This window comes from Scyliorhinus torazame, chromosome 15, assembly GCF_047496885.1.
Source record: "Scyliorhinus torazame isolate Kashiwa2021f chromosome 15, sScyTor2.1, whole genome shotgun sequence".
Classification (NCBI taxonomy): Eukaryota; Metazoa; Chordata; class Chondrichthyes; order Carcharhiniformes; family Scyliorhinidae; genus Scyliorhinus; species Scyliorhinus torazame.
In genome coordinates, this window is record NC_092721.1 from 51861195 (window position 1) to 51876313 (window position 15119).

The 15119-nt window shown below is 47.9% G+C and overlaps 1 protein-coding gene across 3 annotated transcripts in view; it reads right to left on the reverse strand.

The window, feature by feature from the left end:
• abcc4 (ATP binding cassette subfamily C member 4 (PEL blood group)) overlaps positions 1–15119 on the reverse strand; it is a 742685-nt gene that overhangs the window by 30803 nt on the left and 696763 nt on the right. The window lies entirely within an intron of this gene.

Here is a 15119-nt window from a genome sequence, read left to right on the forward strand (position 1 = left end):
TTTATATTCTGAGCAAGTTTACTCTCATAATCTATCTTACTCATCTTTATAGCTTTTTTAGTAGCTTTCTGTTGGCCCCTAAAGATTTCCCAGTCCTCTCGTTCATCCTTGGTGGCCCGGTCACCCTTGGTCAAGGCAAGGTTCTACTCTACTCTATCTTATGATTTGGGCCACTAATCTTTGCCACTTTGTATGCTTTATATGCCCTTAGTGTTGGGTGGGGTTACTGGGTTATGGGGATAGGGTGGAGTGTTGACCTTGGGTAGCGTGCTCTTTCCAAGAGCCGGTGCAGACTCGATGGGCCGAATGGCCTCCTTCTGCACTGTAAATTCTATGATAATCTATGATTTTCCTTCAATTTGATACTCTCCCTTATTTCCTTAGATATCCACGGTCGATTTTCCCTCTTTCTACCGCCCTTCCTTTTTGTTGTTATAAACCTTTGCTGAGCATGAGAGTAGCTTAGATAGCGTTAGCTAGAGATCTACTGTGCAGATAAATTAAATGTTTTATAGTGACCTAAATTATAGTGACCGTTAGAGATGAATTAATTTATGAATGTATCAATGAAATATTAGGTAAATGTCCCAAATCATAAGTTAGAGTAGAGTAGAACCTTGCCTTGACCAAGGGTGACCGGGCCACCAAGGATGAACAAGGATCAATAGTGCGATCCACCACGCTTCGCGTTCAGGATCAAGAGGATGGAATGTAGCCATCTAAGATGGCCACCTGCAAAGGACCATGGGAATTATGGCCAACCCAGGACTCAGACAGATACAGAGCCTGTGTATCTGAAACACAGGTAACCAGACCTGATCGAAACCCCCGCTCATTTGCATTTTAATGGCCCATTTTCCGAGGACACTAGAACTCCAATCAAGCAATCGGTCCCACTCCCCTTACTCAGAAAGCACAACTGCCAAGGTCAATGACCGTTAAGGACCTGCCCAGCCTCCAAGGCACCCGCCCCTTTTTTGGCCAAAATCGAAGAGAGTGCTCAGAGCCCTGTCGAACTATTGGGTCCAAGGTTAAGGACCACTCCAAAGAGCGCGAAATCCCAGAGGGATAAAAGAGAGCGCAGCAATGTGTTCTGTCTCTTTTGGATCTGGCCTGTGCCAACCCAATCGTAGCAGGAACAGCCAGCCAAGTTCAAGACGAACGATCGGCACCCGATGGAAAAGCCCAGCAGAGACAGAGCCACTTTCTTCGAACCAGCCAAGTGAAATCTAGATAAAGGCCTTATCCATTTGCACAGTGCCGGTCGCCCTGAAGTTAAGTATAGGTTCTTGTAGCTGATAGGTGTAGCTTAACTCGTAGTAGATATTTTGTTTGCATGTCGAGATAACTCTTGTGTATGTAAATTAACCATATTTTGAACTAACTAACTGGTTGTGTGGTCATTTGATCGATATAAGGGAAGGCTTGTGGTTCATCAGCATTATTATTGAGCAACAGCACTGCCGCAGATAAACATTGAACAACCACCCACGGTGAAGTAAAGGAGCAAGGAAAAGACCCTGAATTCCCTAGATTTTGGGAAGGTCATATCAGACTGGAAATAGCAAATGTCAGTGCACCCAATTTGCTATTCTGCATTGGCAGCATCAACTCATCAACTCACAAATTGATGTTAAAATTAACCAGCACCAAAGGTTCACGATTCTGTGTTTCCAGTGGACAACTGTGCTTGAAGGGAGCATGCTTTGAACAATGCAGTGGAGATTCCCTGGGACCTACATTTCCTTCAAATATTCTCTGTTGAGAAAATGAGTCAATCAAATTTACCGTCATAAGTACAATACATTTGGGGACTTCTGGTTGCGGCTATGCCTAGGTAGGTCGCACGTTCGGCAGCTCCCGCCGGGAACGGACATTTGGGCTCTCTAGAGAGGCCCCAACGGCAATTGATCGACGGCTTCCAGTGTGGGAAGGTGACAGCAAGGTCCCCCCGACATTATATGGATTGGACCAGGAGTGGAGCGGTGAAAAAAGTGATCTTGCAGCAGCGAAAAGTGAGAGGGAGAAAAAACAAGATGGCGGCGGGTGGAGACCAAGCAGCATGGGCGCAGTGGTTGCAGGAGCAGCAGGGGTTTCTTAAACGCTGCTTTGAAGAGCTGAAAACCGAAATGCTGGCGCCAATGAAGGCGGCGATTGAGAAGCTAGTGGAGACCCAGAAGGCCCAAGAGGCGGCGATCCGGGAGGTGTGGCAAAAAGCCTTGGAGAACGAGGACGAGATCTTGGGCCTGGCGGTGAAGGTGGAGGGGCACGAGGCGCTGCACAAGAGGTGGGCAGAAAGATTTGAGGACCTGGAGAATAGGTCGAGGAGGAAGAATCTTCGGATTCTGGGTCTCCCCGTGGAGGGGCCCGATGCTGGGGCATATGTGAGCACGATGCTCAATTCGCTGATTGACACGGGAGCCTTCCCGAGGCCTCTGGAGCTAGATGGAGCTCACTGGTTCCTAGCAAGGAGACCCAAGGCCAACGAGCCGCCAAGGGCTGTAGTGGTGAGGTTTCACCGCTTTATGGACAGAGAGGGTGTCCTGAGATGGGCCAAGAAAGAGCGGAGCAGCAGGTGGGAGAACATGGAGATCCGAATTTATCAGGACTGGAGTGCGGAGGTGGCTAAGAAGAGAGCTGGTTTCAATCGGGCTAAGGCGGTGCTCCATCGAAAGGGGGTGAAGTTTGGTATGCTGCAGCCAGCGCGATTGTGGGTCACGTTCCAGGATCGGCACCACTATTTCGAAACGCCTGATGAGGCATGGAGCTTTCTACGGACTGAAAAGTTGGACTCAAATTGAGGGTTTGTTGTGGGGGGATGTTTACTGTGTATATGGTGTTTATTACGTTTAAGGAATGTTCCTTTGGTTTGGGTGCTGGATGGGGATGGGTGAAGGGATTTGATGGGGAGACTGTGGGAGAGTGTGGGCGTCGGTGTTGGAGGGGCAGACCCCCACGAAGGAAGAGGGGGAGTGGAGGCCCGGGGATGGGGAACTTGGGGTAAGGCCGCAAAAGGAGCTGCGCCAGAGAGGGCGGGACCGGCTCAGGAAAGCGCGGGCTTTTTCCCGCGCTAGGGAAGGACGGGGGTGGGGGCTGGGGGGGATGGGCGGTGCTCGAGAGGAGCGCACACTGACTGCCAGGGAGGGGGAGGGGGTATTCTCACACTGGGGGGGGGGTCGATGGAATGGCGGGAGAGGCCGGGGTCAGCAGGAGTCAGCTGACTTACGGGAGTGTTATGGGGGGAGCAAAAGGGCTAGATGTGGATCTAGCAGGGAGAGGTGGGGGGGGGGGGGAAGAGGGGGGGGGCATAGGGCTGCTGCTGCATTGACCAAAGGAGAGCTGGAAGTAGGAGAGGTGGTCGGGGCGGGGGTCTGCCGTCTGGGGGACTGGAAGGTGCGGGAGGTGCGGGCACGTGGCTGGCCTAGAAAAGGAGATGGCTAGTCGGCCGGGGGGGGGGGGGGGGGGGGGGGGGGGTGAGCAGCCCCCCATTCCGGCTGATTGTGTGAGGGGCCTGAACGGGCCGGTCAAGAGGGCCCGGGTGTTCGCGCACTTAAAGGGACTAAAGGCAGACGTGGTTATGCTCCAGGAGACACATTTGAAGGTGGCAGATCAGCTTAGGCTGAGAAAGGGATGGGTAGGACAGGTATTCCATTCAGGGCTGGATGCAAAGAACAGAGGGGTTGCAATACTGGTGGGGAAGCGGGTGTCGTTTGAGGCAATGAATATTGTAGTGGATAATGGAGGTCGATATGTGATGGTGAGCGGTAGGTTGCAGGGGGTGCGGGTGGTACTGGTAAACGTAGATGCCCCGAACTGGGATGATGCCGGATTTATGAAACGCATGCTGGGTCGGATTCCGGACCTGGAGGTAGGAAGCTTGATAATGGGGGGGGGGGGGATTTCAACACGGTGCTGGACCCAGCACTGGATCGCTCTAGGTCCAGGATGGGTAAGAGGTCGGCTGCGGCCAAGGTGTTTATGGACCAGATGGGGGGAGTGGATCCATGGAGGTTTGTCAGGCCCCAGGCCAGGGAATTTTCATTCTTTTCCCACGTCCATAGAGCCTACTCCCGGATAGACTTTTTTATTTTGAGTAGGGCGCTAATCCCGAAAATGGAGGGAACGGAGTATTCGGCCATAGCCATCTCAGACCACGCCCCGCACATGATGGAGCTGGATTTAGGAGAGGAGAGGGACCAGTGCCCCCTTTGGCATCTAGATGTGGGATTATTGGCGGATGAGGAGGTGTGTGGGCGGGTGCGGGGGTGCATTGAAAGATATTTGGAGGCCAATGACAACGGGGAGGTGCAGGAGGGGGTAGTCTGGGAGGCGCTGAAGGCGGTGGTCAGGGGAGAGTTAATCTCCATCAGGGCCCACAGGGAGAAGTGAGAGGGCAGGGAGAGGGAGAGGTTGGTGGGGGAGATCTTAAGGGTGGACAGGAGATATGTGGAGGCCCCCGAGGAAGGACTACTCAGGGAGCGGCAGAACCTCCAGACGGAGTTCGACCTGTTGACCACAGGGAAAGCAGAGGCACTGTGGAGGAAAACGCAGGGGGCGACGTATGAGTATGGGGAGAAGGCAAGTCGGATGCTGGCACACCAGCTTCGTAAGGCAGCGAGGGAGATAGGTGGAGTTAAGGATAGCGGGGGGAATACGGTGCGGAGTGCGGTGAGAATAAACAAGGTATTTAGGGACTTCTATGGGGGTCTGTACAGATCTGAGATCCCAGCGGGGGGAGAGGGGATGCGCCGATTTTTGGATCAGCTGAGGTTCCCGAGGGTGGAGGAGCAGGAGGTGGCTGGTTTAGGGGTGCCAATTGGGCTGGAGGAGATGGTTAAAGGATTGGGGAACATGCAGGTGGGGAAGACCCCGGGGCCAGATGGGTTCCCGGTCGAGTTTTACAGGAAATACGTGGACCTGCTGGGCCTGTTGCTAGTGAGGACTTTCAGTAAGGCAAGGGAGGGGGGGACCTTGCCCCCGACAATGTCCTGGGCGCTGATCTCTCTGATCCTGAAGCGGGACAAGGACCCACTGCAATGTGGGTCGTATAGACCGATCTCGCTCCTCAATGTGGATGCTAAGTTGCTGGCAAAAGTGCTGGCTCCGAGAATTAAGGATGGTGCCCCGGGGGTGATTCATGAGGGCCAGACGGGATTTGTAAGGGGCAGGCAGCTAAACACTAATGTGCGGAGGCTCCTCAATGTGATTATGATGCCCTCGGTGGAGGGAGAAGTGGAGGTAGTGGCAGCTATGGACGCGGAGAAGGCCGGAGTGGGAGTATCTTTGGGAAGTGCTGCGGAGGTTTGGGTTCGGGGAGGGGTTCATCAGCTGGGTCAGGTTGCTATATAGAGCCCCGGTGGCGAGTGTGGCTACGAATCGGCGGAGGTCGGAGTACTTTTGGCTGTACCGAGGGACGAGGCAGGGATGCCCCCTGTCCCCCTTGTTGTTTGCATTGGCAATTGAGCCTCTGGCCATGGCACTAAGGGAGTCCAGGAAATGGAGAGGACTGGTCCGAGGGTGAGAGGAACATCGGGTGTCGCTGTATGCGGACGATCTGTATGTGGCAGATCCAGTGGAGGGGATGGCGGAGGTCATGCGGATCCTAAGGAAGTTTGGGGACTTCTCGGGCTATAAGCTCAATATAGGGAAAAGTGAGCTCTTTGTGGTGCATCCAGGGGACCAGGGAAAGGGGATAGACGACCTGCCGTTGAAGAGGGCGGAAAGGAGCTTTCGGTACTTAGGGATCCAGGTGGCTGGGAGTTGGGGGGCCCTGCACAAGCTCAATTTGACATGGTTGGTGGAGCAGATGGAGGAGGATTTCAAAAGATGGGATGTGCTGCCACTCTCGCTAGCAGGCAGGGTGCAGTCGGTTAAAATGATGGTCCTCCTGAGGTTTCTCTTTGTGTTCCAGTGCCTTCCCATTATGATTCCCAAGGCCTTTTTCAAATGGGTAGGTAGGAGCATCATGGGTTTTGTGTGGGCAAATAAGACCCCGAGGGTAAAGAGGGTGTTTCTGGAGCATAGTAGGGACAGGGGAGGGCTGGCTCTGCCGAATTTGTGCGGCTATTATTGGGCTGCCAATGTGGCGATGATCTGTAAGTGGGTAATGGAGGGAGCGGGGGTGGCGTGGAAGAGATTGGAAATGGCGTCCTGTGTGGGCACGAGCCTGAGGGCGCTGGTGACGGCACCGCTGCCGCTCTCGCCAACAAGGTACACCACGAGTCCGGTGGTGGCGGCGACATTGAAGATCTGGGGGCAGTGGAGACGACACAGGGGCGAGGTGGGAGCCTCGGTTTGGTCCCCGATTCGGGAGAACCATCGGTTCGTCCCGGGAAGGATGGATGGGGGGTTTCGGAGCTGGCATCGGGCAGGGATTAGAAGAATGGGGGACCTGTTTATAGGTGGGACGTTTGCGACCCTAGGGGCGCTGGAGAAGTTTGGGTTACCCTTGGGAAATGCTTTCAGGTATATTTCCAGTGAGGGCGTTTGTGAGGCGGCAGGTGAGGGAATTCCCGCTGCTCCCGGCACAGGGGACTCAGGACAGGGTGATTTTGGGTGTATGGATTGGAGAAGGCAGGGTTTTGGCGATCTACCAGGAGCTGAAAGAAGAGGAGGCCTCGGTAGAGGAGTTACAGGGCAAGTGGGAGGAGGAGCTTGGGGAGGAGATAGATGAGGGTCTGTGGGCTGAGGCCCTGAGTAGGGTTAATTCTTCCTCCTCTTGCGCCAGGCTCAGCCTAACACAATTCAAGGTTACTCACAGAGCGCATATGACAGGGGCGAGGTTGAGTAGGTTCTTTGGGGTGGAGGATAGATGTGGGAGGTGTCATGATATTCAAACACACACATCATGATAGACAGACCAACAGACCAATTAGCACACATAACACGACAGCCAATTACAGACAAGGGCAGACACTCCCTTCAACACAAAACCGCAAAGTCCCAACTTCAGAGACCAGCAGTTAGTCAGTAATGACTCTTCAAACCCTGATGGGAATATTAATCGCATTGAACCTATGCACACTCCACTGATAAATGAGCAGAACATTGGAGCAAGAATCCTGAGGACACCGACATCGAGTAGCCAGATAAAGCACTTAAAACCCGCAGCAGTTTCAAGTGAACCAATTGTGCTTTCCAGTGATGGTGAAGATGCAGATAAGGTCGACCTGATTATCCATTGTACCACATTAACTCCAGAGATTAAGCATTTATGTCTGGGGAGTAGAATGTGGGCAATTGAGAACAGTAAAAGAGAGACTGTGACTATGCCAGTCCCAGCAAAATCAGACCCAGAGACTATGAAGGCATGTACATTAGAAAAGGATATATATGAAGTAACTGAGAAGAAAATTGAAACAGACTGTTCTTTGGAAACTAGTACAATGACGAAAGAAACATTGGATCCAACATTTGATGCCCTACAGACGGGAGAAATTGAGGGAAATGAACAAGGTTCTGTAATGCCTGGGGGAAGATTTAAAATTCCAAAGAAGAAAAGCCCAAATGAAGGACAAAGGCAAGACAATGACAGTCCACCCACATGGTTTGCACCACCAGATGAAAACTCTGACAATTTACCCAACCCTAGTGAACAGCAAGCAGCTACTGAGGATCTATCCACGGTATGTGCAACGAGTGACGACAGCATCCCACTTCCCATGCAAAAGGTGCAAAGTGACAGACCTCAGCTAGTGCGTACAGAGGCACTCGACGATCACACTACTTCCACCCTCAGTTGCTCGAACCTCTCCACTAGTCAATGCATTCCTGCATGTTCCGACTCCAGAAGTGCAGCTTCAAGAAATCTCAGCTGACTCCAGTGAACCAGCTAAGACTCCGGACGGGGAGCATCAACAAAAAACAGTCCAGACTCCAGACCAAACAGACAGCAACCAAACGCCGACTCTGATTCACGTAAGCCAGACTTTACTCCAGACAGGCAGTGTCGTAACCTCAGTGATGGCACGCTCAGGGTGACAGCAGATGCCACAATGACAGGAGATGGATCACGTGACAATCACACTGGGTCAGCAATAACAAGCAGCATCTACAGTCCAAGAGGAATACACCAATTTTCACCACAGCTATGTCCACACATTTGTTCCACACCGACAGTGCGGCCAATGACAGCTCATGCTGGACAAACCCAGTATTCAAGCCTGCAGCAGCCAGCAGTCTATGCAGCATATTCTCAAACAGGCCAGCACTACGCATTGCCCACTAATGGAATCAAGACCGAAGGAGGACTACCGCCAGCGCAATCTGCACTACAGACTGGATGCCTTAGTTACTGCCCAGGATTTGCTGCACCACAGCCTGGCCAGACAGCATATTCCTATCAGATGCAAGGTTCTAGTTTCACACCATCACCAGACATTGATGCGAGCTGCAATTCTGTCTCCAAAGCGACATGCTTCAACGCTTCTCAGCAGAATCACCCTTCCAGCACAGCATGTGGCCAGAACCAGTATGCACAGTCTCATCCGACTTCAACATCTGGCACATCCATGACCTTGAATGATATTGTTGATGGTACCTCTTCAATGTCAACGACCCATCAGCTACAAGATGCCATCCGACAGCACCACCACAAACATAAAAAGAAAAAGACTCCACCTCATTCCTGGTACGCATGACGGATGGATCGGTGCGTAGGCGCAATCGGCGAGCCCTTCACCTACTTCCACGCTCGCAACGGAACCACACACAGACGCCGCGTCCTCCAATGGTTCCTGATAGTGACTTTGTGGAGCTGCCATATACCATGCCACTTCTGTCGCCACCCGTGGCCAGGCTCGCACCTCAGCTGGTGGTTTTCGACCCACCCTTGAGGCGGTCAACCCGAATTTGTCGCCCACCTACTAGACTGGACTTATGAGACTGTTCACACGTCAAAGTTTAGCAACTATTGTATTGTAACATGTTACTGTTTTATCGTTCCAGATCTCGTTTGACCGGACCACACTTCAAAGTTTTTCTTCTTTTGTTATGGTACAACCTCGTTAGCATGCCACACCTGACATCGTCCCATGTATATAGTTACGCCACATGAACATGCTATAAATATCACGCACACACACCTTTAGCTGCACTCAGGACACATTCATATTTATAACCACGTAGGCACATAATCTTGTAAAAAAGGGGGGGGATGTCATGATATTCAAACACACACATCGTGATAGACAGACCAACAGACCAATTAGCACACATAACACGACAGCCAATCACAGACAAGGGCAGACACAGTATAAGACAAGAAACACGACACCTGGTGGACAGTCCATCCGGAGACAGGACAAGACACTCACACAGTAACCACGTGCTGAGTACCAAGACAGATCTGTAAATAACAAGTTGGAATAAAACTGCGTTGTACCAATCGCAACCGTGTTGGTTCATCTGTACCTCAGAGCACCCAACACCACAGGAGGTGCTTGGGAAGCCCGGCGAATCACGTCCGCATGTTCTGATCGTGCCCGGCACTGGATGGGTTTTGGAGGGGTTTCGCGAGGACTATGTCCAAGGTGTTGAAAGTCCAGGTCAAGCCGAGTTGGGGGTTGGCATTATTTGGGGTAACGGACGAGCCGGGAGTGCAGGAGGCGAAAGAGGCCGGTATCCTGGCCTTTGCGTCCCTGGTAGCCCGGCGGAGGATCTTGCTATTATGGAACGACGCGAAGCCCCCCAGTGTGGAAGCCTGGATAAATGACATGGCAGGGTTCATTAAGCTGGAGAGGATAAAGTTTGCCTTACGAGGGTCTGTGCAGGGGTTCTTCAGGCAGTGGCAACCGTTCCTAGACTATCTCGCGGAGCGTTAAGAGGAGGTCAGCAGCAGCAGCAACCCAAGGGTGGTAGGGGGGGAGGGTCTCTTTCGGGGGGGGGGGAATCCGGGTGGGTGGGGGAGGCTTCCCTACGGGTACCTTTGAATGTCATATGGGAGGGTTACTGTATATGGGGAAACCCAATGTATAAGTTTTGTATAATTTTTGACTGTTGTGTTTGTGTTTCTTTCTTTTTGATATTGGCGGGAGGGGTTTGTTAAAAATTTTGTTGGAAAATTTGAATAAACATATTTTTTTTAAAAAGTACAATACATTTCAATCAATCAAGGGCAAGGAAAAACACGGCAATATTTTGTACTAGATTCATTAGAAGGAATTCAAAAATACAACACCAATGTTCATAGTTTTGACAGAATGAAAGAGACAAACAAAAATGGTATCTATAAAGTATAACAGATATTTTTCCAGTCTCCGTCCAATGTACACGAGGCACAATATCAATAATAACTACCAACCTGTCTATATGATAGAAATTGGATCAAAGCAACTGGAAAAAGGTTTATTTTAGCAGGCAACAAAAAAAATATATTTAATTTGGGTAAGGAAGTCAAAACAATTTTTGGATTCATATCAGAAACAATCACAACACTGTTACATACAGATTTGGATCTGCTGTGTGTACCTTTTGGGGTTTAGTGGTGTTAGTCAGTTGCCGCAAGAGTGGTATGACATTTCACTTTTATGTGAATGCAACTCCATACATGCATATGCATGCTAGCATAACCCAAGGATACAACAATAGTACCCTCTTGTGACCTGAAGCAGATATTCCTGACTTTACGCAAATATTTCTTCAGTCTCACTGAAGGTGGATCAAGGCCTGATAGGTTAACAGTAAGATAAATTATGACTGGACTCACTCAATTCAAACATTAAAACTAATATTCAGGCAATGAGCTAAAACAAAGAAGAGGCCACATTTCACGGCACCAGTCTTTTGTCTTATCTGACAAAATAAATGGTTTTGGATGATTTTCATCAACACTCCAACCTTCTTGTCGCATTTAACTTCACTATTCTGATTTTTTAAAAACTCCGTAAGTGCCTGCATCAATGTTTCACCATCACACTATTGACAGCCAGAAAGGAAAGGTCTAGCAGTCCTCATCCTTACTACTTAGGATCAGCTACTCTCCAGCACATTTGGATGTGAAGTGTTTATTGATTAACGACACAAGCTAACACATTTCTTATTATTTACAGTTTATGAAGAAAGTCTGGCTCCTTTTCCTGCTTGCTTGCAAGGCTTAAAACACAACATTTAAAGTAACATGTTTCCCCAAATCTTTCTTTGGAAAAATGGTTCAAAACATCACAAAATGTGACACTGTTCATCAGATAAGGTACAATTTCCTCCTAAAACACATTTGCACTAACTACAGCACATGGCAGACTTGTATTTTAGATCAATTTTGAACATAATCCTAAGATGCAAGGCTCCAATTGTTTACCAAACTTCTTATACTGGAAAAGTAATGCACAGGAGAATTTAAAGCATACATCTTAACATTTTTCGTGACACTATAATTGTAATAATTATTGATCATACATGCTGATACATTTTAATGCTTTATCAGTATCAAATGAGACAAAAAAAGTATTGCTACGATAAGCAAAATCATTTCATGCAGTTGAAATTGAAAGAAAAATGAAAAAACTGGGTAACAAAAGGTAAGTAAATCTAGTTCCTGCACAAGGATTTCTCATTTTCTAACATGAAATGAACAAAATAGGTTTGGACAGTAATATCAGATTAGAACCATAACATTGTCAGAAGCATGACTGACAAGCGTAGATACTTCACTATTATTTGTATTAAATCTCAGCATTGAATTTGGTGCGTAAAGCAATTATTTGAGTTGGTAAATCAGGGCTATGGAGAGAACCACTACAATGGAAAAAAGCAGCCTGACAATGACTGGACCAAGCAACATCTTGAAAATGTAAAAAAGTGATACTGAAGTAATAAGGTAGTCATATTCTGAGCCCTTGAATTATTATAGTCTATCAAATTCTTCTTGTGCCAAGACAGATGCAAGTCTTCTGATAAACATTAAGAACTGAATAAAAAGGAAATGAAATGCTATCAGTTTTTACTGTCCTATAACGACAACATTCCAGCCATTTTTCACACTTCCTTGGTATCTCTGTTCTTTGACAAGTAAACATAACAAAAATGAACTGATGTCATGCTAATTCAGCTTTATCTGAAGTATATTCAAGTGCAAGAATACATTAATAAAATATGTATTTACACAAACAAAATCTTTTTTGTCGAGGTTTAGGGATAAGCCAGTCTGCTAAAAAAAATGACCATCAAGTTCCAGAATTAATCTGATCTTTGTCTGCACAGGTCGCGTTTGAATACAGCTTTGAAATGAAGGGTTTTGAGGCATACAATAAACTTTGAATCAAGAGGGGTGTGCGAAAGAACACTGACCTAAAATGTTAACTACTTCTCTCTTCACAGATGCTGTTCAGCATTTCCAGCATTTTCCTATTGTGGGGCATCATTAAATATTATAATAATGGGACTTACTCCAGAATGTGGCTGCCTTAGGCCATTTAAAAAGATTTTGTGACAATTATTTCAGTTCTACTGCAGTTGTTACATTCTCACAATGCTTGCCTAAATTCCATGAGGGTGATTAATCATCAACATTATATCTAACAAAAGCCAGAAGAGACTTAGGAGCAAGATAATATTACTGGTCTATAGGAAATACATTTATGCCAAGTGAAATAAATAAATTAAATTTAGGCAAGTATTAAAATATCTTCTTTTGGAGAAGATTTCAATGAGGTAAATTCAGGCAAGCAGTTTTTAGTTTCCATTATTGATTGGATTATGCAAAAATATAGCAAAGGTTTGCATCCTCAAGCTAGCACAAATTTCACAATCAGAGAAATTACATTTCTCATTATGAAATGTTGGAGCAGAGCAAATTCCTTCTAGTTATGAGCACTTATATCAATAATATCTCAAAATATTAATATCCAATTTAAATCATTGTCTGCTTTTTCTCCTTTTGCCACTTCATAGAACATAGAACAGTACAGGCCCTTCAGCCCACGATGTTGTGCCGACCATTTATCTTAATCTAAGATCAACCTAACCTGCACCCGTTCAATTTACTGCTGTCCATGTGCCTGTCTAAGAGTCGCTTAAATGTTCCTAATGACTCCGACTCCACCACCTCTGCTGGCAGTGCATTCCACACACCCACCACTCTCTGTGTATCATAGAATTTACAGTGCAGAAGGAGGCCATTCGGCCCATCGAGTCTGCACCGTCTCTTGGAAAGAGCTCCCTACCCAAGGTCAACACCTCCACCCTATCCCAATAACCCAGTAACCCCACCCGACACTAAGGGCAATTTTGGACACTAAGGGTAATTTATCATGGCCAATCCACCTAACCTGCATATCTTTGGACTGTGGGAGGAAACCGGAGCACCCGGAGGAAACCCACGCACACACGGGGAGGATGTGCAGACTCCGCACAGACAGTGGCCCAAGCTGGAATTGAACCTGGGACCCTGGAGCTGTTAAGCAATTGTGCTATCCACAATGCTACCGTGCTGCCGGTAGAGAACCTACCTCTGACATCTCCCCTATACCTTCCTCCAATCACCTTAAAATTATGTCCCCTCATGATAGCCATTTCCACCCTGGGGAAAAGTCTCTGGCTACCCACTCTATCCATGCCTCTCATCGCCTTGTACACCTCTATCAAGTCACCTCCCTGTCTTCTTCGCTCCAGTGAGAAAAGCCCTAGCTCCCTCAACCTTTCTTCATAAGACATGCCCTCCAGTCCAGGCAGCATCCTGGTCAATCTCCTCTGTACCCTCTCCAAAGCATCAACATCCTTCCTATAATGAGGCGACCAGAACGGGACACAATATTCCAAGTGTGGTCTAACTAGGGTTTTATAAAGCTGCAGCAAAACCTCGTGGCTCTTAAGCTCAATCTCCTTGTTAATGAAAGCCAACACACCATATACCTTCTTAACAACCCTATCAACCTGGGTGGCAACTTTGGGGGAATCTAGTTACGTGGACTCCAAGATCCCTCTGTTCCTCCACACTTCCAAGAATCCTGCCTTTAACCCTGTATTCAGAATTCAAATTCGACCTTCCAAAATGAATCACTTCACATTTATCAAGGTTGAACTCCATCTGCCACTTCTCAGCCCAGATCTGCATCCTGTCAATATCCTGTTGTAACCTGCAACAACCCTCAACACTATCTACAACTCCACCAACCTTCGCGTAATCGGCAAATTTACTAACCCACCCTTCCACTTCCTCATCCAAGTCATTTATAAAAAACACAATGAGCAGAGGACCCAGAACAGATCCTTGCGGGAAACCACAGGTCACCGACCTCCAGGTGGAATACTTTCCATCCACTACTACTCACTGTCTTCTTTCGGCCAGTCAATTCTGTATCCAGACAGCCAGATTTCCCTGCATCCCATGGCCCTAACTATCTGAATGAGCCTACCATGGGGAACCATATCAAATGCCTTACTGAAATCCATACACACCACATCCACTGCCTGACCTTCATCAATGTGTCTCGTCACATCCTCAAAGAATTCAATAAGGCTTGTGAGGCATGACCTGCCCCTCACAAAGCCATGCTGACTATCTTTAATCAAACTATGTTTTTCTAAATAATCATAAATCCTATCTCTCAGAATCCGTTCCAATATTTTGCTCACCAAAGATGTAAGACAGATGTAAGATGGGTCAGTCCCAGGGATTTCACTATTCCCTTTCTTGAAGAGGGGAATAACATTCGCCTCCCTCCAATCATCTGGTACTACTCCAGTGGAGAGTGAGGACGCAAAGATCATCGCCAACGGCGCAGCAATCTCCTCCCTCGCTTCCCATAGTAATCTTGGGTATATCCCGTCAGGCCCATGGGACTTATCTATCCTGAAGCTTTTTAAAATTTCCAGCACATCCTCCTCCTGTTCCGAGTCTATTGACCTGGTTCATACTGTTCTCATGAGCAACAAGGTCCCTCTCTCTCGTGAATACTGAAGCAAAATATTCATTTAGGGCCTAACCCATCTGCTCAGACTCTGGGCCCAGGTTCCCTCCACTATTCCTGATCGGCCCTACTTCATCTTAGTTTTTTTATGGATTAACATTCCGATGGATTTTTTTCCTCCAAATCGCATTTAGGAATGTCACATTTAGACCATTACATTCATAATGAAGCAACAAGCATTATTTTTACTCAATATCGATAAAGATCTACAAT